The sequence below is a fragment of the Macrobrachium nipponense genome, chromosome 18 (genome assembly GCF_015104395.2).
Source record: "Macrobrachium nipponense isolate FS-2020 chromosome 18, ASM1510439v2, whole genome shotgun sequence".
NCBI classification, from domain to species: Eukaryota; Metazoa; Arthropoda; class Malacostraca; order Decapoda; family Palaemonidae; genus Macrobrachium; species Macrobrachium nipponense.
In genome coordinates this window covers 47,801,019-47,825,739 of record NC_087211.1, presented here as the reverse complement: position 1 = coordinate 47,825,739, position 24,721 = coordinate 47,801,019, and the positions used below count along the sequence as shown (strand labels likewise).

Below are 24,721 nucleotides of genomic sequence, written 5' to 3'. Positions count from 1 at the left end.
AATATAACGTATAATATATATATATATATATATATATATATATATATATATATATATATATATATATATATATATATATTTGTGTGTGTGTGTGTGTGTGTGTGTCTAGAGAGAGAGGGAGAGTGAGAGTGAGAGTGATAGAGAGAGTTCAGCTGCTATTACTCTTTACTTATTGTTAAACACTTGTTGTCTAGTCAGTGCCATAAAAATGCTGGCGACGGAGAAAGCATATTACCAATACAGAGAGAGAGAGAGAGAGAGAGAGAGCTGTAAACGTAGAACGCTGAGCACTATCAGAATCGAAAAAAGAAATAGAAAATAAACATCAACAAAAGAAACAATATAAAAACGGGCCTTCAAACTTTGATGCCATAGACAATCATTCTTGGACTAATTGTCCATTTTAGCTCTCCTCTGTAGTTCTGGACGCGGGGCAGAAAATAAAGACAGAATGATAAATAAAAAGAACATCCCCCCCAAACAAATAAAAAAGATAGCGATACACTAAAACCGAACCCGCTGGTAGATCATGCTTTGTTTCATTAAGGGGGTGGGGATGGTGGTGGGGGGGGGGGGCAGGGGGCCACCGCTCTGACGGCCGAAAGAGAGAGAGAGAGAGAGAGAGAGAGAGAGAGAGAGAGAGAGAGAGCAGCCTTCATTCCAGGACAAAGCACAAGCACGCTCTGGTAACTACAACTGGTGCCTTCGGTTCCTCTTCTGCTTTTCGTAATTGGAGAAGCTTTGGCCTCCTTTGTCAGCTCGCAAACAAAGACTATTCTGTTTATTGGGAGAGAGAGACTCCATCTATCTATCTATCTGTCTATCTATCATGTATCTATATATATATATCTGTCTGTTTGGCCATCTGCCTGTCTATCGCACCATACGCTTAGTTTTTTGATGGACAGAGTCGTATCGAGATCCGTGGCTGTGTGTGTCTGTGTGTTCAAAGGTTCGTATATGTTGTCTGTTTTTCTGCGTGTATCTCTCGCCATATATATTATATAATATAATATTATAATATATATATATAAAATCTATATATATTATAGTATATATATATATATAATTATATATATCATATATATATATATATATATATAGGTATATTATATATATATATGTAAACGTTTATTTATTTATAATATACACTTTACATCCTTTATATATATTGCGCTGTGTTTGGTTGTGTCTAGGTGAACCAACTCATCGTTTCTGCAGTTGCAAAGAACACTCACTTTGAAGGTCATGAAAGAAATGGTTCACTTATTAAGAATGACGTCTAAAGAGCAAAGAACGTCGGAGGAAGCCATAAGTAAATAGATAAATAAGTAAATAAATAGATAAATAAATAAACAGAAGCAAAGAAAGAAAGCTGAGGGACACTAAACACAGAGGAATGTTACCAGGGAGTCACAGCAGAGGCAGTATAAAATGGGAGAGACAGGAAAGGCAGAGGAAAAACTAAATCATTGGGAGCTGGGAGGAAAAGTCGCGAGGAAGAATAATCTCTCCCCCATTGTAGAGTGAAAATAAAAGACAGAGGGAAACAAACGGGGAAATATCTTCAAGCACCATTCTCTTACTCTTAGGCTGTTGGAGCCGTTTCAAAAATCCACCCGCGGGGAGCTTTCCCCCTTTTTATTGCATTTTTGTCTCTATTCGTCGCTGCTGCTTCTCGTGTCCTGAAGGGTTAAGTTCAGTATGGCCGTTGCTGCTGTTGCTACAGACAACGCGCTGTAAATAATGTAGTAAAACAAAGCAAATGGAAAATAAAAGAAAAAAGGTTTGTTTTTTAGCACTCGGTGGAAAGTTAAATGATTATTCTCTGGCTTTTGCCGCCATCTGGCGGGAATTACTACTACAATCAGTGACATTTTGTTATTTTGTCAAATGACCGCTCTTTTGATTTTATTTCGCTGTTCGCTTTCTTTTGTTCTTGATTTTCATTCAGGGGTTAATGTTACTCTAAGTTTTGTGAGTATAATTGACCCAGCTACAATACTCACTCCTTAACATAATGATAGTTTTAAATTAATCATGTGTGAAGGGTGATACTACATCATCTGTGTGTGTGTATGTTTTATGAACGACCTCTTCCATTCTTCACATTTGCTCCTGCTTAAGTTACTGGTGTAAATTTCTTTTGTCATCCATTAAACCTTTATCAATATTGGCAACTAGGTCGGGATGATTTCAGCTGTTTACACCAGGCATTATACTATGTTTTAACATCTTACCATCACTTAAAACTTATCTTTATGGAAGGGACCCTGTCTACGTCAGGCCGGCCAAGTCATCTTTCGCTTGGTCTTCAGAGATTTTCTCAGTTGATTAAATGCGCTTCTTCTAAAAACATATTTTCTATAGATTTATTTGTCTATTCTCCCGTCCAGTTTCGTTGCTCTGTTTAGTAGAAATCAAATCAACTCTGTACCCACAGTGGTTAAGAACATTTCTTCCAGTGGCTTGAACTGGATCCATAAGAATTGCGTTTTACTGGACACCAGCTTATCACGTTTGGTTAGAGAGGTTACAAATCTTTGTGATAGACAAGTATCATTTACTTGGTAATCATAATCCAGACTCGATGGAAATTCTTTACGGCAGCGTCTTTGATTTAAACTATATATAATGGAATCCTGGTTAGATGATCTGCAGGGACAGCATATATGAACAAAGTTTCAAGCGCAATCTTCACCTACCTTTCTTCTGTGCAACTACCAGGTTTTCCTCCCGTTACGCCTTTTAAACCTCTCTACTCTGTTTCCCTTTCAGCTCTGAATGACCTTATATAAGTATCAATGGCTGACCATTGGCCTAAACTTTATATTCAGACTAACAACTGTACCGTTATCGTCCCTGCATTTGTCAAAAAGCGATTGTTCGTTGCATGCCAGTAATGATACCGAAGAAAGTGTGAATGTAGATTTATTGTATTGAAGGCTTCCAAGAAAAATCAGGATATTAATTAGCAATGTATTGTTCATCGTGAACACCATGGTAATACCGTATTTCACCAGAGAAGGCCAGCCACATTTATACAGGCGGCATGATTGGTGGAGAGTGTGCAGCATTAAATAACGTCTGAGATTTTCTTGTTGGTAAAATAACATCTAGATTAATGTTGTTGCTTTTGCTGGTGTCGTAAACATTTACGTTTTCCTCTCTCTTCTTTTAATTTTTGTCGTTCAGGGAAGAGTATGATCATTTTTAAAAAGTCCACTTGTTTTAGATTCACTGAAGATAAGGTTCTGTATTTATTTAGAAAGTTATACTTGCAAAATCGTGTACAATGTAAAACCGTAAAGAACAACTATAGTGTCGTCAATGACAAACACGAGCATTTTTAGAAAAGTTATGTTTTATTCTTTATACGGTGATTATACATTTTCTCTAGTTTTACTTCTGCTGAGAGTTCTATAACTTACAGTTTTAGCGTTAAGTTTTCTTGGTCTAGTCATTCACCCCTGAACTTTCTGGCAACACTGAATATGCAGTGCAGCCATTCCTTATGTTCCAAAAATGTCGCCAGGGGTACCACCGAACTCTGCCACCGAAATGATATTTGGAAAACAAAATTTTTGCATTGTCAAAGAAAATACCTCTTAACTTGGTATCATCAAATATATTTTTAGAGATTTTGAAGGTATTTTGTTAAACTAGAACTCTTTTTATGTGCTATTAATCATTCCACCCTCTTATTGGTTGGTGATACCCATTGTAGTTGGTCATCCTGCTTGGGGAAGAAGCACCCCAGAACTGTTATAATCTAGAAGATTTGACCCAAAAACTATGGTTTTAATGTAATTTTTAATTACTTTTACCGTTTTAAAAGCCATGAATATTGACGGTGAATTTATATACGTGCTCTGTATGTCATAGCTAACCGTTTGTCTTGAAATGAGCTAGCCTAATGCTGGTAAGGGCTCTTGCTCCCTGAGGTGACATAGCCTATGTTTGATTTACGTCGTGTTCTTCTGAGTTGGTCCAATTTTCTAGTCCCAAATCTTATGGGGGATTGTCTATGTATTGGGAGTAATTACGAAGTAGGAAAAGCATTAGGAATGATCACTTATAAATACACTAATGTAGGATGTGCTTGTGCCTAGTGAGCATGAGCTCAGTAATGGTATAGCCTAGCTTAGAAAAATGTCACCGCTTCCCTTTATCGTGCAGATTATATTGATGACAGTAGGCCAATAATTATAAGTTTGCTGATGTATAAAATTTCTGATCTCTCAGTAGCCACATAAGGTAACCCCTTAATGGCATGAATTAGCCTAACCTAACCTAACCTAAGGTATAAGTCTCTTCTTACTGGGATAACCTTGTTGAATGGCAAAGTTAATCTGCCAGAAGTATGAGGCAGAATTTTTTTTGGTTACTTAACCAATGTTATGTTGTATTCTCGTGAAAATTATTGAAAGATATCCTAATCAGTTACCGTAAGCTACTGATGATTTAGGTTTTCCTTACCTCTAACAGGAGGTGAAGAACCCTGGGTAGATCTAGGGTACTTATCCTGGGCGGCCTAGACTATGGCAGTTGTGGTTTTTCTATGCAGTTTTACCTACTGAACAAGAGTTTTAAGTAATATTTATCCAGACGACTGTGATTAATTCCCCGGCGCCAGTAATAAACATGGCGAAATTCATTGGACGCCCCAATCCCTAGTGGATGTCGTATCCGTGGTTACGTTTCTTGCAGTCCGTGCGGACTGCTTCTGTAGAAATACCAAACCCTGTTGGTATGTGGATATATCAAAGGGAAAAATAAAAGAATACTGATCATATAATAGCTCTTAATTAAAAAAAAAAAAAAAAACCAGCTGATTAGGTTCACCTCGCTCGCCAAACCATCTTTGCTCCCCGGCAACAAAAATCTGAAATGATGCCCCTGATTTCAGAGTGCACCATTTATATTAAATTAAGTGCAGAAGGTTACTGTTTGCCTAAAGTGATCTTGTTAACCTAATTAAAGGTTATACCTTTTTGAAGTCATATTTGTCTAGTACCCTTGCTTTATACACTGGTAACTGTCATAAATGTTTCTGGACAACCTTGGTCACTCCTAGTCAGCTGTGTACATTGTAGGCTAGAATTTTCTTAATCTTTTGAATGCAGCAGTGTTTTTGATATGTCAATTTTCTAGCAAATAGCCTTTGATGATACAAGTCCAATGGCTTCTGTCTTAAAATTAACAAAATTTATAGTGTTGCATTTCTTTTCTTTGTAGCTGATGATTGCAGTATCTTAGAAAAAAAAAAAAAAAACAACTGTCCAGAGTGTGCATACTGGTCTGTTCAACCTGAAAATTGGATTTAAGCAAGCAGAACGTATTGGCTGTGATAATGGATAGGCAGTTAAATGGCCAGGATATTTGACTAACAAAAGAGGGATTTTCTTTTAAATTTTGTTGCTACACCTACAGTATTCTACACTTAATTTTGTGAGTTTTCATGTACAATTAAGTAATTTTCAGGTTAGGTCTTTCATATAACTGATATATTGCCAAAATCACACATGCCTGATATTGGTAGTTTTGTGCATTTATCCATAAATTTGTTTATTCATTTGCAGTTTAAGATTGCAGTAGATTGGGAATGGACAAAAGTAAGCCAAAGAACAGGCATTCTGTCCAGACTGACACCAGGATTTACGTAGTCAGGTTTTATATTTGCCTGTTCTGGTGAATTGTTGTCCTATGTAGAGGATTACACAATGCTGAGGAGACAGATTTATGCAAGAGGATAGTCATGATAGTGCTACAACTACTCCATCAGATTTTGCATGTAAGTAGTACTATAGTATTCAGGATGTCAGAGTATGTACAGGCAGTCCCCAGGTTATGGCGGGGATTCCGTTCCTGGCAGGGCACTGTAAGCCATATGCAACATTTGGTTATTCTATTCTGTAGAAGCTTGATTTGCAATGTATGGCAAAAGCTTCAGCCTTGTTGATATTTTATCGTTTTTAGCGCCATGGTTGCTTTGAATTGCTAATTTTCCTCATTATAGCCATTGTGCTAGTAAATCCTTTGCTCAGTGTTGCTTATACGCCAAAAATGAAGCTACCCTACGAGTTGACCAGCCACTTAGTGTTCGGTTGGATAGTTTAGTCTTGCATCTTTAAAAGCTGATTTGTAGATGAAATACTAAGTCAATTAAAGAGGTAGAATAATTTATCACTGAGAGCTTATATACAGGAAGTCTGGTGTTTTAAGTTCCGTTATTACAGTATTTTATTTTTTCATTCTTCAGTTCTCTTGTTTACGTTAGAAAGTCTGTTGTGTTGTGTGTTGTTTGTTATTGATGAGATGTTTCCTTGATTCCCAGTTAATTACCTGGTCTTGAAGTTCATCAGATTTTAAGTCCTTTAATAATTGACGGGTAGAACAGATTTTCCAAGCCCAGTCCCTATTACATTTTAATTTTTTATGAATACTTTGGATGGGTTCTGCCAGGTAATACTGAAAATTAGTGTTAAAGACAGCTCTACCTTACTGCATCAGTGGCCATGGTTGTTCAGTCTCCCAAAAAGACAAAGTAATTGTTGAGCTTATGATAAGAACTTCATTAGGAAATAAAAAAGTAGAACGATTATTTTGCTGAATAAAAATGGAGTAGTTTTCATGCTTTGAATTTGAAGCTTGAGCTGTTTGCTTCATCTTAGAAGCTTTGATTTTTAGCATTATCTTATTATTTATAGTACATTATTTGCTAAACTTGAGACAAAGAGAAGTGTCATCCAACTTCTATTTGTTGTTTTTTCAGTAGTGCAAAAGTTTGGTTTCTTAGCATTAGTTGCTGTTCACAGTTTAGAATATCAGTCTCTTCATTTTGCTCTAACTATGGTAGATTCAGATGTTACTTAAATTTGCATGACTTATATGCAAAGGAAAACTTCATATGTGCTTCTTTACACTAAGACACTTAGACATTCCTTTTGATATGTCTTATATGACAAACATTTCGAGACAGATTTGTTTTGATTAAGATTCAGATTTTGTAAATTTTAAACATCAGGTTTAGATATCTAAACCTAGATATATTTGGCCACCTTTTACAGTTTGATACAGTTTGCATTAACGGTACATACCGTACAGTATTGTAAAAAATATAAGAAAATATTCCAGTATTGTTCTGTACTTTGATTTTTGTCAAAGAGAACTGTTATATTTTACTTCATGAATCATTTCTTTCGACATAAGTCTGTTAATCTTTGTGGCTGCTGTTTCTTTGTCTTCTTACCTAAGGTTAAGGGAGAATGGTTTTCTTTTCTAGTTTAGATTTGTTTATGATTTTAGGTACGGAATCATTGTTATTGTTTTTGTTGTTTGAAAAGTGCACACATTTGTTTAGTTTAGAGTTGACAAAGATAAATATTAGAGATTCATAGTTAATGTTTTATTCAAGAAATTTTTTTTAACCATAGTAGCTTTGTTGCTTCTATTTTTTTTTTCTTTTTCAGATAAAGATAATATACAGTGCATAATAGAAATTATGGTGAACGCTGATATAGTGAATTTAAAATTGAAGTAAATGAATTTCTTTATTATAAGTTACTTTTCACCTTCAGATTCAGTTTTAAGGGGTTCTTTTATGTTCATTAGAGGAATTTTCATAGATGAGGTTTCAGAAGGGTGTTGTTGATGGTTTAGGATGGTCATTAGAGCTTTTCATGGGGTGATATTCTAACAGACATCATGTACATATATTTCTAGTTCTTTTACTTTTTGTTTTCAGTAGAACTTGGCACTGTAAAGGTAGTGAGTAATGCAACAAGGGTTAGCTAATTGAGTGATGTTTGGGCATAAAAAAATAGGGCATAGGTAAATGGATTTTTGATAAGTCAGGTATCAAGATACCACAAGGATTAAACTGAATCATTATTGAAGAATAGTCAAGTCAGTCCTTGAGATAGTTTGCAGGTATATTTAGTTTTAGAGGCTGGTAAATAATGACTCTAGAAATTCGGTATTTGTCCCATTGTCAAAACATGACTGCAGACTTATGTCAAAAGGAAATTCATGAAGCAATCTTGTGACATTGCTATGTATTCTGTCCTCGGTGTTCTCTTCAGGTGTAGCATGTAGACAAAACTGGAAAGATATAATAAAGGAGCTTGCCCTCCCAAACCCCCTCCCAAAATGGGGCTGGCAGTGAGGACAAAATGGGTTGGTGGATGTCAGTGAGTCCAATGTTCTGTCCTGTTACCACAGGCCATAATATGGATCACTAAGGACCCCAGAGTAACTCGTGTGGCAGGTAAGGAGTTATGCTGCTGTTCTTCAAATGTAGATATTTCATGTGGTATTTGGTACCTGTGCGTTGAGTTACCAGGGGTGCTTTGTCACTGGAACAGCTTCAACTTGTGAATGTTACTCACACCTGTGTCTAGAACACTTTGATTACATTAATCTATGGATGATTGTAATTTTACACTGTGGTGTTGCTGATAAAGGTTTTACATATAAGTAGAATGTATTTTATTTAGAAAAGCTTTGGTTCTTGAAGTTATTTAAAATATTATGGAACTTATGATCATCTTGAACCCTTGAAGGATTTGAAAAAAGTTCAGCATCTGAACTGTAACTTCAGTATGTCAGTTTTACAGTTGCACTAAGCTGACTAATCATGAAGTTGCCCTGTAGAATTTTGGATTCTAGTGAAGTAAACAGCTGGGAAAAAGATTTTAAAAGCCTCATTGTAAGTCAAAGATCTGTTTTGGTTCTGCATTTTCATAGTTCAGATGATGGACAAGTAGAAATATGTTGTAAAAATGTCCTTAACTATTATTCGGGCTTACTGAAGATTATTATGAACTACACTATTTATAAGGCCAAAAGAGTATTTGGGTAATTACATGTTTAACTGAAATGCTCTTTTGTATAAAATGTACTGCAGAAGCAGTTCAGTTTTTTGCAAACTGATTTCCAGAAAGTGGTGCTTAATCTAGATACAAAGTCTGGTGTCTCTGAAAGTAGAACTTTTGAAAACGAAAGGTTTGCCCATACATCATTCTTAGCGCTTTGAGATTATAAATACTTCACAAAACTTAATATCTAGGCGTGTAAAGATGCCTGATGCTCCAAAGTATGAATGTATCATAGATATGGACAGCCATTATATTCTTTATTATGACTAAATAGATTGATTATTTTAGAATGACTTTTCTTGTTTTTCATGCTGACACCTTTGTTTTGTGATTAATCCAGAAATTAAGTATTTCATGTAAGCTTAATATGTGTGTAGAATTTGAGAGTACAGTATTGCTTACTGTGGCAGTGTGGGTAACTGGCTTGAAATATATTTTTTATCATTGCAACAGCAGAAAAATGTGAATTTGAATGTCATTAGCTCAAGGACACTTTTAGTGTATGGTTAAAACATGGCAAATGTACAATTTGGGCGCTGAAGCATTTTGAGCACAATCTATGTTTATGTTGCTGAAGGTTCCTGAAGTTTAGATTTACGCTGCTTTGGTAGCTTAGGTACCTGTGTCACTTGTTTGGATGGAACTTTGCTGTATAATCCTGAAAGTAACATTCTAGATTTGAGTATGACATAATTCAGAAAAGCCTAATTTGTCGTGTGGTCACAGTACAAAATTTTGCTTATTTTGAGGTGAATTTAGGTGTTGCTGTTTACGAGGGTTTCTTTTCAAGTTCTGTGGTATATTTTCTCAGAAAATTTCATGCAGATATGAGTTGCTTTGGTCATTCATTCAGGTGTTGTGGTCTCAGATTTTTGAGTTGATAATTGTTTTTGTTAGAAAACTTATCAATTCTGTTTAAATAGACTTTTCTGCATCATACCTTGTTACATTTAAAGACAGTTATGGTCAGTTCAAATGAAGCCCACTATATTATGGTGCAGTAATTTTATTTTTGTGTGTACTCTGGTTTTTGAGAAGTATGAGTGCCATCCTTGAGAGGAGTGAGTTTCATCTTGGCACATGCCCAACTTTTGGAGGAAGCCTTACAAAAGGATCTCGTACTATGCATTGCAGTCCTGAGGAATGGCAGTTGTTTTTTATGCGCTGATTATAAAATGAACTTCTAGTCAAATAATTACCATAATAACTGTTTCACTGTTACTTTCGTTATTTTATAATTGTAGCTTTTCATAAAACGATTTTGTTTTTCAATATCCTCCTTGTGCCTAAGTAGACCATTAGCAGAATTACATACGTACAGTATAAGTTGTACTGTACATATGTAATAATTACATTCTGAGTCTTTTGATAGTTAGAGATGTTTACATATATGTATCACTCTCATTACACGTACGTACTAATATTTTCTGTCAGTTTCCCTTTAGGAGGTTGGACAGGTAAATGATTTACTGTGATGTCTTTCATCATCATGTGTACTTTCTACTGGATTCCCATCTGGTTTAGGTCTTTAACTATAACTGGAACGCCTAAGTATGTTTGGGCCTTCCTACAGTTCTCAGTGTATATCAATATCTACTTCTGTTATATCTATTATTCTCATTGCAAATCCAAACCATCCGTCTTTGACATTTCTGCTATAGAAACATATGACAGAATATACTGTATATTTTTCAGTCTTTCAAAGCCTTTGGCACTTTTATTAGATGTAAGTGTAATATGTGAATTGCTGAAGTTTGCTTCATGTGGTGGTGAAAGGCAGTACGTACTGATTCCTTTCGATCCTCACTAATGAACTTTATTAGTCACTGAACACTCCTGAAAGATAAAGAGGTACCGGTATGAACTTTTTATCATAACTACCAGGTGCAACCTCATTCCATTCAGATGCTAAGTGAGTGGGTTGCCATTTTCCGTAATACTCAGGACTCAGTGGAGTGAAGAGAAAGAAGAAAATGCAGTTAAGTTTAACTGAAGCATAGACACAACTCTTTAAAGACTAGGATTATAAGAATCTTTATTATTCCCATCAAGATCTTTTGCCAGATGAATTTCCTGATCAGTGTAATTTATGAAAAGTAACCTCTCTGCTGTCTGCTGTTATATGGCTTTCTGTCAGAATTCTCATCTGGTCATTGCTCCATGATTTTCAAGACATTCCTGTTTGTTTCATCCAGATTACTCTGTTTCTAGCACTTTAAATATCTGCGGTCTCTTCTACTTGTCACACACAAAAACCATCACAGACTATTATCCAGCTTGGGGACAGTGTCTGAGAATCTTCTTCACCATCTCAGACTTTGAGGTCTAAGTCTGTTCTGCCATTGAACACCAGATTTTTCAGCACGTTCCTCTCCTCAGTTTTTGAGATTTCAGTTGATATTCCAACCTCTGGGAACCATGTCTCTCAGTGTCTTCCTCACTATCTCTGTCTTTGGGGTCTCAGTCTTCTTCAGCCTCAAGAAACCATGTCTTTCAGCAACTAACTCCCTTTCTCATTCTTTGACAATTCAGTCTGTTCTCCAGCCTCTTTCACCATGTCTCTCAGCAACTTCCTCAGTATCTCATTCTTTGACATTTTAGTGTGGTAATCTCCAGCTTTTGGGCACCATATTCTCACATTCACTGTCTTTCAGATATTGGTCTGTAATCCAGCCAATGGACACCACAGATCTCAGCAACTTCCTCACTATATCAGTCTTTGAGGTATTTTATTTTTGCCTTTACAAGTGACTCAGCAACTTCTCACCTTACCAGTCCTTGAGATCTAATTTCTTTGTAATTGCCTATGTTTCTGTAGCTTCAAAATGCATCGTAGGTTTTTGCTGTATACTATTGGAAGACCTTTTCCATTATTTTGGAAGTCTGTTTCAACATTATTCACAGCATTTGATGCCTTATTTCTGAATGGTATTTTTTAATACTGTACATACGTATGTACTTCACAATGTAATGTCACCAAGGTAATTGAAATGTTTTACCTCTTCCAAGGCCTGTTCTTCTCCTGCAGCATTGGCCCTATCCTGTCTTCCCTGTTTGCTTTACTTATCTATTTCTAGCATGAAGGACCCCTTACTTCATGTACACTTGGAATTTTGCAGTCATGAGCATCTCGTGCAACACCATGTGTTACATTGAAGACATTGCTTCAACTCATCCCTACCACTTCTCTTGCAGCATGTGCCTGGCTTCTTTCCTGATTATAATTTCTCCTTTGTTCCCTTTCAAGTCTCCAATGGCTTGGTTTTGCCTGCATTGATTAACATCAGGTCATTAGCAGACTTTCATTTTGCACTCCTTTGCAGATAATAGGTATCAGGAGGAGGATTCAGTATGGAAAAGAAACAGTCACTCTGGTGGTTTGTTTTAAACATTGTCAGTGATCGTTATTGTACGCCTACTCTTAGATAGAATATTTTTCTCCACAGAAAGGATTTGGATGGACAGTAGTAGCATTGTCAGATAAGCCTAAGTATGCCAGTACAGTATTACCCTCATGGCATTTTCGATCCTTGAAAATTATAGTCATACTCTATCTGTCAGCAATGGAACCATCAAAATATTTATGACAGATATATTTTCCTTTTTAATGTAATGAGTGTTTTGAGTTTTCATAACCCTTAATTTCTGTCTATATTTTGTCCCGATTGTAATGGCAGTGATTCCAAATTAGTGTATTAATTTCTTTTGGTTGGCTTGTTTGACTGATAGAGATTAAACTGGCTTTATGCCACCATAAGCTCCTGCCAAAAGGTAGCCCATAAGCAAAGTAACATTTTAAATTAGTAAAATGCCTTTTGTGAACCTGTAGACTCTACCAAATGTGCTTTTGGTGGAATATTGTGGCTACGGTTAATGCTTATGATCTGTAGCCGTAAAGTAATTAGTTAATGTAACGAGTACTGTTTTAAATTAGGTCTTATGGAGTCATGTTGGATATAGTCTTTTTCCAAGAAATAGGTTTGTGTTACTTTTGATTTTTCAAGTTTTGTATTCTCTCTTTTTATTGGTGTTTGTTATTCCTTGGAGCTCATTTTAAAACATTTTCAATGCATTTTTGCTGTTGTAATTCTATGTTAGGTGATCAATTTTGTCAGTTCATTTGTCCTTTTCTGCATGGATGTTAATCTTAATTCAGTATTGTGGAAAGCCCTCATTATATAATTGACTTCAATTGAACACTACAAAGACTCATGCTTTCTTGGGATTTGCAACAAATCTGCTACAAGGTTATATATCCTTCTGTCAGGAAATTTTTATGGGGAAAAATTCCTGATTTCAATTTGGTTAGCCTCCCTTTTGGCTTCGTGCTTAGAGATCAGTTAGACTCCTCTTGTTTAGATGTAAATGTTTACAATGTTTTATCTGGGCATTTTTTGATGCTCTAGTAGAAAATTTCAAGTTCGGATTATTTTTTTTTCTGAAACTGAAGGGTTGTTTTTCCTTAATCACAAAAATACCAAGTTTTCTCAGAAGTAGGTAATTATGCTCTGGAAATCTTGATATACCTGTATTATAAACCTGTTGAGGTGAATTATGGAAACTTGTATTGCATTTAACAGACTTCAAAACCTCACACGTACTTCATTGAAGATGCAAACTTAAGAGTAAACTGGTGTTATTGGTCCTTTGTACCATTTCTTGTTAATGTGGAATTGTTGCTTTTCACTGTTTCCTGCATCAGTTTGCGTCATTTTAAGAGGTAGCATGCGCTTATTATTCTTTAAACTCGACAAAGAATTTAATCAATATGGAATGTTGTTCCTATTTCGGAAAATCTCTCCTTTCATGGTTTCCAGTAATCGAGATTCATCAACTTGATCGATTTAAAATCTCTTGATTTAACTTCTGTCTACCTTAGGCTTGTTGTATTCCCATATAAGGTGGTTGCTTTCTGCCTCTCAGATAGAATGTCACTTTAACACTTCTTAGGCCACTCGTTCTTTGGTGCTAGAATGATGAATGTTGAGCAGACATTCACTGTTTTTATCAATTCGTTCTTTTTTTTCACCTCAGAAATATGTAGAAAGCATCAGTGTCTTCTCCATGGTCTCCCACAACCTTGCAGGGTGATGGGAGTCTGTTACATTTAGCTTTTTTATATTCCTGTTATTGTTGTGTCTGTTCTCTTAACATAAAAAGATTGTTTTTAGTACCCTTTAGAAGGCCCAGTTTAGTGCACTTGTCCTTTGATGTTTATTTCATTATTTGAGAGTACTGTACAGTATACAGTTTTAATAATTTATTACTCCTATAGTATTTGGCCTGTGAGGTCTCGGCAAATATTCCCACATTCTTCAGCAATACTGATGGCATAAATTATTCAACAAGCTTTAATTAACGAGCCATAGTTAACAACTCTGCATTTTTAAAAGTTGCAGTTTGATGTGCTTTTGATCATTGTGTTGCTTGTTCCTAGTCAACATAAAGGAAAGCTTTCACTACGAAGGTTCAGTTTTATTTCATGTGGGCAGTACCAATAATTCTTTACAGCATTCCTTTCAGTAGTACCTGAAACATGTTAAATTTGTGCTGCTCATTTGTACTTACTGCTTTCTCTTGTACTTAATATTAATCTTATTCAACTTTTCCTCTTACTGAAGAATAAATCCTATGGGTCTGTCAGCCAGGATTCTTGAATTTGAGCTCAAGGATCTGGTTTTGCCACTTTATAAATATAACCTCTGTCTTCTGTCAGTGGTCCTGTAGATCACAGCATAGATGTTAGCTCTCCTTGAGTCTTGTGTGTCTTTAATAATTTTTGATATCCAGGTTCCTCTTATTCATGACACTGTTAGTATATGAGAAAGTTACCATTCATTTTGTACACTGAACTTGGGTTGTCAATGATACTTTAACTTATGTAGTGTAAAGTATTAAGTTTGTGGATGACCTTTTGATATGGTATTTGATAATGTACCTGATGTATGGATGGCTTGGTAAATGTTAAATTTTTTTTTATGGCTTATGGATGAAGTCTAGGTTTTGTTTTAGTACTTGTTACATACAGTACGTATATTGGAATCTGGTTTTTAGAATTTGTCATGGTTATTGCTTATTATTGACTCAGTTTTCATGAGACTGTCTTGTACGTATTGCATTCTGGGGTTACTTTTTGGTTGTACTAGCCAGTGTTGATAGTGTTCAGATTGTAAATCTGTTAATGATGGGCGATAGCAAGAAAATATCGGCTGGTCTCTCATGTCCATTGTTTTACTTGTATATAGTTCATTCTTGTACTTGCTACATGCATGGTCATTGGTAACGATGACTTGGCTTCAAGTATTCTATATGAATTGTGAAGGATACGGGTTTAGATAATATGAGAGTATATTGGAATCTGGATTTTAGAATTTAGGATACTTGTTGCTTGTTGCCGAGTCTGTTTTCATTGCATTACTCTCTGAGCTTACTTTTTGGTTGCACAGGTTAGTGGTGATAGTGTTCTAATTGTAAAACTGTTAATGATGGGTGATGGTTAGAAAATTTCAGCTGGCTTCTCGTCCATAGCAAAAAAATATTGGCTGGTCTCGGATGTTCATAATAAGAAAATCTACTGGTCTCTCATGTCCATTGCAAGAAAATATCTGCTAGGCTCTCATGTCCATTGTTTTACTTATATCATATATAGTTCATATACTTCTTAGAGGTACTTACTATTTATTATGTCATGGTTAGGCTCAGATTTGATTGGAATATTAATCCGATATAAAGTCTTGCTACAGGAATCAAGTCACTTTTAACTGACATAAATGGGTTTTGTATGGAATTCATTAGAATTGTACTTCGCTGTAGGAAAAGACAGCTGTTAGTACAAAGACTACTCTATCGGCAGTTTTTAGTGGTTTTGTGTACAGGTCATGCAGAAAATAACTTGACTGCTGTTCTGTGGTATGGAAGGTATTCATTGTGCCAGTGATATATGTTTCAGAATCTTGCCCATGATAACTTCTTGTTGTAGTGAAAGATGGCCCTATTTTAGCTGAGTTGGTGCTAGGGGTGTCATTTGTCAGAAGTATGTGTTACTGATGTCGGCCCCTTTTCCTTCCTCTCCTGCACATACTACACAAGAAGTGTTGGAGATGAAATTTCTTATGCTGTGCTTCCTTTTAGTTGTACTAGTTTTGAGGAAGCTTTTATTAGCTGGGTATAATAAATTGTATTTGAAATGAGGATTTATGTTTTAGGTGGTTACTTAGGACATAAGATAAATTAAGTGTCTAAAAATTGATAGTTTTATTAATATTTTATGTTGCTCTGAAAAATGCAATAATACAGTATATTTCAAGCCATTTATTCCAAAAGCCACATAAAGCCGAACTGTATTCCCCAAATCCTATTTCTTATTTAGAGTGTACTTGAGACTTCTTGTTGAGGGTTAATTAAGAGAGGTTTCTACCTGAAAAACCAAGACTTTTTTTCTTAATAATCAATCTACTTTGTCATGAATGCAAAGAAATATTTGCTTGGCAATGAGACCCATATTCAGGATATTTTTATATTTTGAATAATTTATCATCTTTGTAGCCGAGGGGATTTTGTTTTTAGTATTTTTTATTTGCAAGGTACATGGAAAGGTCTATGGCAACTAATTACTTTCAAAAGATTCTAATTCAGAATCATTAGACTTTTAGTCAAGTTTATGCACCGCATTGTGGGTTAGAGAAAAGTTGCAGTGCTTCTGCAATACTTCTTATACTAACTATGCTTCTCAGTTCTGTAGTAACATTACCCAATGCTGGTCTTATAAACAGTGTTTAACTGATAATCTTTCAGTAGTCTTAATATTAATTAGGAAGTCGTTTTACCACCAAAGTCTACGAGTTTTCGTCAGAATTATGAAACTATCGTACTAAGATCATCTTTTATCATATAACGAGCTTTTAAAAGGTTAATTCCAGTTGTAGGGTCTCTAGGGGTCAAAATTCCATTGGGCTATTTTCTTGTTAGTTGGCTTAGTAGAACTACAAAACTCTAACTTGGAAGTTACAAATTAGATCTAGAACTTTGTGTCTTCATTTCCTTTGAAGTTCAAGGTTACCTTAGATTTTGTGACATTTTAAAACACCTTTGAGAGCCAAGGATGTCTAAATGAAATTTACAAATTGTGTAGAATATTTTCAGCAACACCACAGTATACAGCCGTAATCATCTGTAGGTTATGTTTTCATTCTGTCTTTGATGTACATTTGAGTCAAAATCACAGACTGAAGGTTGTCCAAGTGATTAAGAATCTCTGGCAACTCAGCACTCAGGGGTACCAGACACTGCATGACTTATTCTTACATTAGGAGAGGAGCAGTTTAACTCCACACGTTTCAGGAGTTGCTCTGGGGTTCTTCGTGCCCGTATATTTCTCTGGTAGCTGGACAGGAGAGAAGGCATACTGGCGCCAACCAACTCAGTCCTCACTGCTAGCCCCCGTTTGTTTTTTTGCGGGGGAGACACACTCAATTTTGTAATTAAAAAAAATTTACAATTTTTGGGAAAATAAAAAATTTTAATCAGCTTAGGTTTATCATCATCTTTGTGCATAACTTTTTATACGATGCAAAAATTCAGTTTAATTGTAGCTTGACATATCTAACAATTACAACAAAAATATTTAAGTACCAAAGCTGGTTATCTGTTAACAAAATTCATTTATACCAAAGAGAACTCGCCACAATTGTCATACCAATACTATCCCTTTAATGACCAGAGATCCCAAACGGGATCTTTAAAACAGCTACTTTCGGGTAGTCATGGTGAACAAGTTTGAGCTTTTATGAAATTGACGCTTTAGCAACTCGTAGCTACACTCGTCTGCTCTTCGAATCAACCAATCACAAGCCGCTTGCCCCTTGCACAAAGACTGGAGGGCCTTCGACAGACACCTCAGTCGTACGCAAGTTGGAAAACAGTCAAGACGTATCACAGTAACCTCCACGTTTCCCCCCCCCCCAAACTTCGTAATCATGGTAAATACACAGGGACTGTGGGATAGTGTATCCTAGTGATATGCTTACCTTTTGATGTTGGTTTGAAGGGCTGTAGTGTTACTCACGTGTCGTAGTGACTCATGAAAAAAGTATAGTCCCATGCGGGATACCTCGGTTGAGTTTAGGCGAACCACGCTCATCCCATGCGGGATGTATTGAACTGTAACAGTTAAACCAGCCAGTAGAATACATTGTCAAATCATTTTTTTTAGTGCTTGTTTTATACATTTGTTAATAATTTTAACAATATTTCTAGAAATAGTGATGATTTAGAGATGTTAGGTTCATGTGCATATAAATTATTACCTTACAAGGGATTGAATGATAGGTTTTTGTTAGGCAAAGTTAACTTTTTTTTCATTACATGATTTTAAAATTGTTTTTTTGTTTTTGCAGTTTCAAAGCATTATGTTTTATGGGCATCACAATGCTGCATTGGAGACTCAAGAACGTACACCATGGGTAGCCCCTGACGATGCTGAAAGAATTGATGTCGACGTGAGCCCTTTGGACGTTGACAGTGATGACGACGACCCTACCTACGTTCCTGACGAAGGCCTTACTCAGGAGGATGCCTTTGACCCTCCTAACTCTAGAGGTTAGTATGAGACATCCTTAGAGAGAGAGAGAGAGAGAGAGAGAGAGAGAGAGAGAGAGAGAGAGAGAGAGAGAGAGAGAGAGAGAGAGAGAAAATTTGTTGTAAACATTGTATTTAAAAGTCTCGTTGTTATAATGGTATTTAAATTTGTTGCTCTTTAAATGGTTTGTAAACAAAGGGTATTTTAAAAACTTATTTGTTTACTTGCATACTCATTGACATACATGTGCACACACATGCACACTCACGGACATACACATGCACACACACATGCATGCACACACCATTCATTTATGGTTTCACTAATGTTACTTTATTCTTGTTTCTGCTCGCAAGGTCAATGTTGTTGTCTCTCAAGCGATGCCTGTGGAAGAGGAAGGTGAGGTTAACACATAAGATGCGTCCACACGGTCGAACAATGTCTGACAGGCAAACATTGTAACCAATTAAAAACTGTCTGCCAGTCTTTGCCTTGTGAGCAGAGTAAAAGCAGTGGTATACAACCTCATCTGGTACCACTGTTTGTTGCCAGATCTACTTTAATCATTTCACCGCTTATGATGTCATCCTGCTTCACCTGTGATAGGTAACAATGTTTGTCAGTCAGACATTGTTCGACCGTGTGGATGCACCTTAAGAGGTCTCGTGCTGATGAATGGAAGAAGAAAGACATTGATATCCACGCCCTGCCCAACTTCATTCATCAGAAGCCTGACTATTTGAGGAAACCATATGAATATTTCTCCCAGTTCTTCACAGCTGAATTGAGGGAACACATTGTGTATCAATCCAACCTGTACTCAAGACAGAAGGATGTAGGCAGCAACTTCCACATGTCAGAAGAGGATCTCATGGTTTTCCTTGGCCTCATCGTGTACATGGGCCTGGTTCCTCTCCCTAGCATAGTTGACTTCTGGGCCGTGAAGACCAGGATTCCTCAAGTTGCAGACTTAGTGTCCAGGAACCACTTAAAGGCAATTCGATCTTCCCTTCACTTCAACGACAATGACCAGGCAGCAGCATCCCAAGATCAGTTCTTCAAGGTGAGTCCCCCCTTCACCAAGGTCACCAGAGAGTTCCTGAGACTCCTATCCACTCCATTGATGAAGTGATGGTCCCCTATAAGGGCACAAGGGCTGGCAACCTTTGCCAGTATGTAGCAAAGAAGCCTGACAAGTGGGGCTTCAAGTTGTTCTGCCGCTCCAGCGTTTATGGATTTGTGCAGATTTGTGCATGATATTCTGCTGTACCAAGGAGAGACAACCTTTGTGAGCCACCATACAATGCTATCTGAAGAGGAGAAAGCCATGCCTGTGACTTCAAAGGTTGTCGTCGCCTTAGTGAATGCCATCAAGGACCCCAGTAACTCAGCAGTGTATGCAGACAACTACTTTACTAGTATAGGGTTGGCCAAGTACCCGAGATCACAGTATGGATGACGGTATGTGGGCACTGCCAGGGAAAGAGTTGGTCACCCTCCCCTGACGTCTGTGAAGGAGATGAACAAGAAACACACACAAAGGGGCACACTGGACTATGTCTCTTCTGATGGCATCCTTGTTGCAAGATGGAAGGACAACAGCGTTGTTACAATCTTGTCCACCGATGTTGGTGTTGAGCCCATGGGAACAGTGGAGCGGTAGGACAGGGCACTCAAGAAGAAGGTTCCCATTCCTTGGCCATCTGTCATCCAGATGTACAACAACCGCATGGGTGGCATTGACAAGACTGACATGTTGACACACCTGTACAAGACCCCCTTCAAAGCAGAGAGGTACTACACGAGGCTCTTTGCTTACCTCCTTGACTTGATCATCTGCAACGCCTGGATTTTGTTTAAGAGGGTTTGCCTGGCTTTGCAGGAAAACCCAAAGCCCCTCAAGAACTTCCGTCTGGATATCTCCAATTGGCTCAGAAGCTTCAAGTCAACAACCTTCAGAATAACCAGGAATTCTCTTGGCACCAGAGATTTTGCTTTGCCAAGAAGGGGCCAACGGGCAGTTTTGCCAAACGTTGACACACGTCTGAATGCCACTGCCCTACACATGCCAAAGCATGTCACCATGAGGCAGACCTGCAAGTTCTGTTCTGGTGCAGGCCACATCCACAGATCCCGCTGGATGTGTGAGGATTGCAAGGTGGCCCTTTGCCTTCCTGAAGATAGGAATTTTTTTGCAGTTTCTAAGATTATTGAGCAAGTAGTTTGTTATGAGTTAGTTTTATGTTTTCTGTATTTTTATACTATTTTTGTATTTATTGTACCTTTTATATTAATTAAATTGTCAAGCCATATATGTGCTTCTATTATACATTGGGGAAAAAAAAAAAAAAAAAAAAGTGATTCATCAATAATAATCATATGATTTGTGGGCGAATCAACATTAGTTATAAACTTGAAAAAGTTTCCCATTATGGCCCAATAGATCCCATATGGGGATGAGCGTGGTCCGCCTAAACTCGCCCGAGGCACCCATATGGGATACTTCATTGCATGCAATTATTTTGCTTTTGAAAATTTTGTAATAGTACACAAGAGTAAAAATGTCTTGTATTTACTAATACAACAACATACTAAAAGGATTTTTTAAGGTTTCCCATAAAACCTAGGGTGGACTTTAAAGGGCTATGGCTATTTTCACCCATCTTCACCAATCTCCCAGTCTACTCCCACTGGAATGGGGTTAAAAGAAAAAGTATGTATCTGCTAGTAGACTAAATTTAACGGCTAGTGCAGTAGCCGAGCTTTTGCTGCAACGTACATACTTGGCTGTAGATCCCTGGTGATAAATTATACTAGTATAATGGTAACATACGTACAGTAATGGTTTCACAATGGTTACATACATAGTAATTGTTAACGCTCGAGCGATACTAGTCTACGGTAATTGCTTTACAACACTTGCACCATGCTCACCATGAAATGCACCACAATATCTGAGATCTCTTAACAGCCTTTATTTCCCGATGATTTGGGATGCACGTCCGACAAAGCCATTCCAGACTGTGAACTGCGTTTCGTTTTTTTTCTCCTCCTCCTCCCCAGTTTTAAAAGCTTCCCACTGAAAGTGTCTTAAGGATTATTAAGAAAGATTATTAAGGTTAAGAGGTCTGAGGACATTGCTGTGTATATTACCACATTAATTTACAAGTTCCAAATCAGCTTCTTCACTCTTAGTACAAGAAGAGCAGTCCCAAAAACTAGAGAGATTTTTAGGTCTGATTGCTGGCATACTCAAAGTGTGGTTTTTCCTCACTACCAAATGCACAGGTGGTCGACATGAGCAAACTTAATGCCGTTGACAAAGCTGAAAATTTACCGATAAATTGCTCGTGACAATCGATTTAAGGGCGCCTGCTTTAAAGTGCTGGTTAAGCGTCTCAAAAAAAGGATAAATTCTAGCAAGAATTATTCGAAATTAAAATGATGCCGTTCAAGGATTTCTATTAATTTCTTTGGTAACTGGAGAATCGGGGTCAAAACAATGTGTCAAAAGAAAATTTTTCATTTGAACTTGTGTATAATTAAACTCTGGAGAAAATAAAGGTTTACGAATAACCAAGTAAACTAAATCCAACTTGGATAAAGCACCGAATCTTCGGTGCCTCTCTTCAACTGTAATTTGACTACATTTCCCGCGAATCGTGCACTAAAGGAATTTTATGAATTACGGGAGCTGTGAAGAGATCATAACCTGTCAAGAGTATCACATGATTCCACTGAACTGGAAATCTATAGTAGTTCGCGAATCAAATGTTTCACTCGAGAATAAGCGCCTCGGGGGCATGGTTGGTATGGTGTTGGCCTCCCACCTCGGTGGTCGCGGGTTCGATTCTGGGCCATTCCATTGAGGAGCGAGAGATGTATATTTCTGGTGATAGTAGTTCACTCTCGACGTGGTTCGGAAGTCACGTAAAGCCGTTGGTCCCGTTGCTGAATAACCACTGGTTCCATGCAACGTAAAAGCACCATATACACAAACAAACACGCGAGAATAAATGGTTTACAAAGTCAAGACCTACTGCCATGCAATGGTTTTCAAAATGGTTCAAGTGAAATGGAAATAAAAGTTATAAAAAAGAACAAAATGGACAAGAATTTTACGAGATTCAAGCACCTGCAATTTTACGCAAACTGTTAATAGAACTCCTACTTGGCTGGTACGGGAAATAAGCAAAGGAAACTCTCAAACTTAGAAAAATGGGAAGGCGAAAGCATTTTCGGTGAAGTGAGGGGTAGGTAATCCAAAGCATCTTTCATAATGCGACATTTCTAGTGAAACACTCTTGAGAGTTAACAAATGCACTGTAAGTATATTAAGTATATTAAATTGCAAATTGTAAGAAAATTACCATCGTTTCCTAGTAACTTCAAGTTTTCGGAGATATTGCGTAGTGAATTTTTAAAACAATGACAAGTTTTTAAAACAATGACAAAGACCTATTTCTAGTCGGCTGAATGAGCACAACCCGATACTCCAGTCGTACCAAGTTCTAGGCAGAGAGAGAGAGAGAGAGAGAGAGAGAGAGAGAGAGAGAGAGAGAGAGAGAGAGAGAGAGATTGCCTGAAGAACAAGGCCGTTGGGTACTTTTACTTGGGTTTACCACTAACTACACGACGTTGGAATGTATTGATCTTTATTCGAAATTATCACGAGCAATTTCATATCGTTAACATTTTCAGAGTAGGGAGCTCTCGATGTGTTTTTGGGATTTCACAAACAGAAAGCAGTCTTCTTTGGTTTTATGTATGTCTTAAGGAATACGTGGTTCAGTACTAAACTTAAGAAAAAAAAATTGAAAATGTCTGATTTCTCAACTTGTGTTTATACGATTATACAATTTGGACACTAATAAATTATAACTCACTCCCACCGCCCACCAACCCCCCCCCCCCCACATAAAAGGAGGGGGAGAGGTAATCATGCAGGTTATACCTCAGTGCATATCTTTAACGGACTTAGTTAAAATTTTGAAAAAATTTACTCTAAATCAGTTTTAAAATGCCTCAAAACTAGGTGGCAGTCCAAGTTGTCGTGAAAAAATACTGCGAAGACAATGAAGCAGTCAAATTAAAGTCAATATTTTCCTGACTTGGTCACGAACAGTCATTCAGAATTAGAACGAGGGGGTAATTTTTTTTTTTTTTTTGCATAACAAGCAGAGAGAGAGAGAGAGAGAGAGAGAGAGAGAGAGAGATTAGGTCTAGGTCTTCAAATGTTATTTGAATTAATAACTAGGCTTAGAGTAGAGAAGGCAGAGCAAGAAATGTTATATTTTATAGAAATGGTCTTCTACCAATAACAATTTTCCAGCGCTTTAAGTTGTAAAAAGGGAGTGTAAAGCAATTATAAAAAAATATCCTCCAAGTACGTTAATCTCTTAAAACGATACCCTTACGAAAAAAAAAAAAATCAGAATTCACCTCTGGAACACCAAAAGCACACCGCCCCTTTTTTGCCGGCAATGTGAGGACGGAAAACCACAACGGTATTTTATGGCACTTACATTTTTTAAGGATATATACATCCGCATTTTAACATTTTACCTTCCAAATAAAAAAAATCGCCGATAATGATTTTACAGTACATGGATTCAATTCACAGTTGAAGTTTTGTTGTAATAAAAAAAGCACATTTTCAAAACAGTCAAAACTGTGTCATGTAAACGTCAAGGAGACTCTTGTCTTGGCGTTTGAAAACTATGTTAATGACAGTATTGCTTTTGTTGGCATCTGTGTTAATGGCAGTTTTCTTTATGCAGGCAGGACGTTAATGCCAGTTGTATACTTGTGTTTCTTGAATTGCCTGTGACGTTAATGTATTGTGAATTAAGAGGCCTGTATTGTTAATGGCAGATAAGAATGTCTGCGAGGTTAAGTTGTGCTTGTTTAGGCTGTGACGTTAACGACAGTTTTAGTTATGGTCGTGTTTCCTGTGAGCTTGTGATAAATTTATGGTTGCAGTGGATTAGTTGTTAGTGACACTGGTGGCATTTTTTTCTAGGTTAGTTAGAATAGAAATCCGTTGGTGTTTAAGATGCAAAGATATGAAAATATTCCTTTGACACTAATCTCGCTAAATATTCAGCCTTATGGGGCATACTGTCTATATTAGCAATTAGTTCCTATACATTTATCAAAACAGAATTTAGGACAAATGCCAAGCGCAGGGACATATGAGGTCATTCAATATTGAAACTGAAAGACATGAGGAAAACCTCACAGTTGCACCATGAATCAAGTGTTA

At 36.9% G+C, this 24,721-nt stretch overlaps 1 long non-coding RNA gene across 1 annotated transcript; it reads left to right on the top strand.

The window, feature by feature from the left end:
- Positions 1-5,252: 5,252 nt before the first annotated feature.
- On the top strand, positions 5,253-21,084 carry LOC135196751 (uncharacterized). Its single transcript, XR_010310456.1, has 4 exons — positions 5,253-5,451; positions 5,583-5,794; positions 18,275-18,476; positions 18,813-21,084. It is a non-coding gene; the product is annotated as an uncharacterized LOC135196751 (long non-coding RNA).
- The last annotated feature ends 3,637 nt before the right edge of the window (positions 21,085-24,721 follow it).